This window comes from Lynx canadensis, chromosome D4, assembly GCF_007474595.2.
Source record: "Lynx canadensis isolate LIC74 chromosome D4, mLynCan4.pri.v2, whole genome shotgun sequence".
NCBI classification, from domain to species: Eukaryota; Metazoa; Chordata; class Mammalia; order Carnivora; family Felidae; genus Lynx; species Lynx canadensis.
In genome coordinates this window covers 4,921,870-4,925,806 of record NC_044315.2, presented here as the reverse complement: position 1 = coordinate 4,925,806, position 3,937 = coordinate 4,921,870, and the positions used below count along the sequence as shown (strand labels likewise).

The window sequence follows — 3,937 nt, the reverse complement described above, 5'->3', positions numbered from 1 at the left end:
TCGGAAACAGGCTCCAGGCTCCGAGCCATCAGCCCAGAGCCCGACGCGGGGCTCGAACTCACGGACCGCGAGATCGTGACCTGGCTGAAGTCGGACGCTTAACCGACTGCGCCACCCAGGCGCCCTTCCCCTTAAACTTTCTTAAAAAAAAAAAAACTATGATTACAGTCATCACCGTCCTGAAAAGTTCTCAGTGAGTTGCTTTGATTATAAAAACTGCACATCATATAATGATATAAAAGGGCTTCTCTATGTTTATTTTGCAAGAACCTCCCTTGGACCTTTTCTGTCTCTCGTGTTTTAGAAAATATTTAAGACAGTATCTCTGAGTATATGTATCACATGGCTAGACACAGGGAAACATCTAGAACAATTTCTGGCATGTAGTGCTCTCTCCATGTATGGTAGGGGTTACTGCTGTCTTTACACTTAGCCAAGTGTTATTAGACAAGACATTTCTATTAAAAAATTAAGATTTGAGTTCCTGCCACTTCTTTTCCCTTTTTTCCACTAGATATTAGGATAGTCTTCTAAATCTCCAAGCAGGGATGGTCACAGAATAAATAGATTGCAGGGGCAGTTGGGTGGCTCAGTCGGTTAAGCGTCTGACTCTTGATGGGCTCAGGTCACGATCTCACAGTTCGTGAGATCGATCCCGGCATCGGGCTCTGTGCTGTCAGCTTGGGATTCTCCCTCTCCCTCTCTCTGCCCCCTCCCACTCATGCTCTCTCTGTCTGTCTCAAAAGAAATAAATAAACTGAAGAAGAAGAAGAAGAAGAAGAAGAAGAAGAAGAAGAAGAAAAAGAAGAAGGAGAAATAAATTGCAGCCACATTTTCAGGCACTGATGGTAAAGACCCCCACTATCCAAAGTTTTTACATAGTTGCCCCCCTTCCATTCCTGGCAGACCTGATTAATCAACCACTGCCTTCTTCTCCCCAGAGTGGAGAGGAGGCTTCAGGCAGCCACAACCAATCAATCCGATGTTATAAAAAGAATAAAAGCAATTTTCCATCCCTGCCCAAGAGACATTACCGAGGACAGACTACATGAAGGAAGCAAATGGCTTCTTTTCCAGAGTCACTAGTTTTCAGAAAGTTTCCTTGGCGGTTTACTTTAAAAAGGACAGGAACTGGGATAATAGAATTTGCCAATGAAATAGTTCAATCACAAACTTACTGTGAGAAAACGCTGTCTAATTTGCTGTCTAAAATTACTGATTGTCTTCAATGTATTCGAAGTGAAGTAATTGGCTCCATTGTCTCCCAAATAATTGTTGAGTGGGAAGCGTTGGTGAGAAGGAACAATTATCCAGGTCAGTTGGTAATGACAGATCACGATAAATCGGTACAACCGGGGACGACGTGCAGGTCGGGAGGACGTTCTGGAAAATCAGAACTACAAGGAAGAGGGTGCTACCAAAGGGCCGGACTCTTTTGTTTTTTTGGCCAATCAGGAACGTGACGCAACAGCCTGGACAGATCTCGGCAGCGGCTGACCTCCTGCCATCCGCTTAGGACCTACACGCCTAACCTGCGCGTGTCCTTGAATCATTAAGTCATATTTTCTGCTGCTGCAAACCCACCCTGATACGTTCTTCGACTTTCGCCCAAACACATGCTCTTCTATGCTTGCCCCTCAGCAGTAATAGAAATAGGAGAAGCACAGAGTGCAAGATATAGTTATTATCGCTCCCAAGCTGAGAAATTATTTGTGCCGTAAACACAAAATAACGTTGTTTACGGAAAAGCAGAAAAGCCAGAAAGTACTCCAGAAGTTTAAAGCGGCAACAGACGCCCCTGGAGAGATAAGAGAGTGTTCACGGAGGAGACGGAACATGAGCTCGGTGGCCTGGCATCACTTTTGTTGTGAAGACAGGTGGCTACAGGCGGTCCCTGGAGGAGAAAGCCGCGGCTCACATGTCTGTGTCTCTCCGGCGCAAAGCGCGTGCCCTGGGAGCTGTCTCTAGGCCATCCACGAGAGCGTTGTGGCCACAAAGACGGTCTGTGCAGGTGGGAGTTATTTCTCTTCTTTGCCTAGTTCCCTAATACTCACATTTTTATAACTTTATGTCATGTCTCCGTTCTTGGCATTGGCCTCTCGTGGGCTTCTCAGCCCTAGCTTGAATTAGCTTTGCTGCGTATTTCCAAAAGAGCCGAATCAACGGGAAAATAAGGCTATTGATCGTGCAATGGGAGGGAAAGGAGGAAAGGAAAAGAAAATAGAGGCGGAATGTCCCCGGACACAGGGACCCTGCACTTCTCCTTCTGTCCAGAGACTCTCTGTTGACTCTGAACATTAAGTTTTACTCTTTTTTTTTTAATGTTTAGTTATTTTTGACAGAGAGAGACACACACAGACAGAGAGAGAGAGAGAGAGAGAGCATGAGTGGTGGAGGAGCAGAGAGAGAGAGGGGGACACAGAATGGGAAGCAGGCTCCAGGCTCTGAGCTGTCAGCACAGAGCCCGACGCGGGGCTCAAACTCACAAACCGTAAGATCACGACCTGAGCCGAAGTCAGACGCTTAACCGACTGAACCCCCCAGGCACCCCACGTTTTACTCTTTTTTTTTTTACATTTTATTTTATTTTTTATTCTAATTTAATTTATTTTTTTTTTAATTTAAAAATAGAACTGCCTTAACACCCAGCAGTTGACTACTAGGTATTTATCCAAGAGATACAGGTATGCTGTCCCACGTCTTACTCTTACCACCGCTGGTATTTTCTTTATGAATTTTGGAGCAGGAAGGAACATGGCTTCCAAAACGTCTTAGACTATAGCTGTGCTACCATTTGTTTTTGTTGTTCTTCTTGTTTGTTTAGAAAAAATATGGAGCCTTTCATGAATGTGTGTGTCATCCTCGGGCAGGGACCACACTAATCTTCTCTGTGTCGAAGATATACGTTGCCGAAGTGAGCACTGTGCTAATATATTTGGATTTTATTACCCGTTTCAGACCTTTCAGGGACTCCTTGCCTTCTTACAATGTCATCGAACTCTCACAGAACCAGGCCCACCTGTCTCTCTGGTCCCTCTGTCCACCGTCCTTCCCAGAAGTCCTTTGCTCGGCCCCCGGAACACCTCCGGGCACACTAGCTGCCTGGTGTCCTGTTTGGCTCTCTCACCACTCCCCTGTCTTTGTGTCCTCTTTCCTGAAATGCCTCTTCCACCTGGGCCCTCCCACTGCATCCTTCAAGACCACGTTCAAATGTGTCACCCCAGATGCCTTCCCCAACTCCTGGTCAGAACGAGTGGCCACCCCTTCAGGGGCCCTCAGAACATCTCCGGCTGCTCTGCGACCTTCCTTGGCACATTGTTCCTGAAGCCCCGCTTTCCCTTTGTTACCACTTTTCATCATCTCAGCACCTGACACGGGTCAGGCAAGGGGCAGACACTCGTTAAATTGGCACTAAATGCAGCAATAAGAGAAGGAAGGGACACGAATGCGGTCACGGATCCCTCCTACGATTGTATATTTCGCGCTCAATCAAAACAGCTCTTTCCCGTCTCTTCTCACCCCGTGAAAGGACGTAGACTCCCTGCTCAGCTCATCTTTGGCCTCGTTCTTAATTGGCATCAAAGCCCCTGAATGGTGCTGTTGGTCCCCAACTCAGAATAGCATCTCTGTGCCTGTCGCTCGCTAGTAACTCTCTGATGGTTCTGAGTGGGCCTGAGTCACAACCCGAGCTGGAACTTTGCAAGAACATTGTAAAAGCTTAATGGGGCTGGGGGGCAGGGGGTGGAATACACCTTAAAATAGGTTTGATTTTTTTTTTTTAGAAGAACGTGGTACCCACAACAGAGTCAATTCACAACCGGCATGAGCAACACATCAAGAGTCTGTGAACTGAAGGCAGGAAAAACGGGATAAGCCATCCCAACCCCAAACGTCCAAAATGAATGATACCGCGATGTGACACACGACCTCAGCATGT

The 3,937-nt window shown here is 46.7% G+C and overlaps 1 pseudogene; it reads right to left on the bottom strand.

The window, feature by feature from the left end:
- Positions 1 to 2,825: 2,825 nt before the first annotated feature.
- LOC115500184 lies at positions 2,826 to 2,922 on the bottom strand (annotated as a pseudogene).
- Positions 2,923 to 3,937: the final 1,015 nt, after the last annotated feature.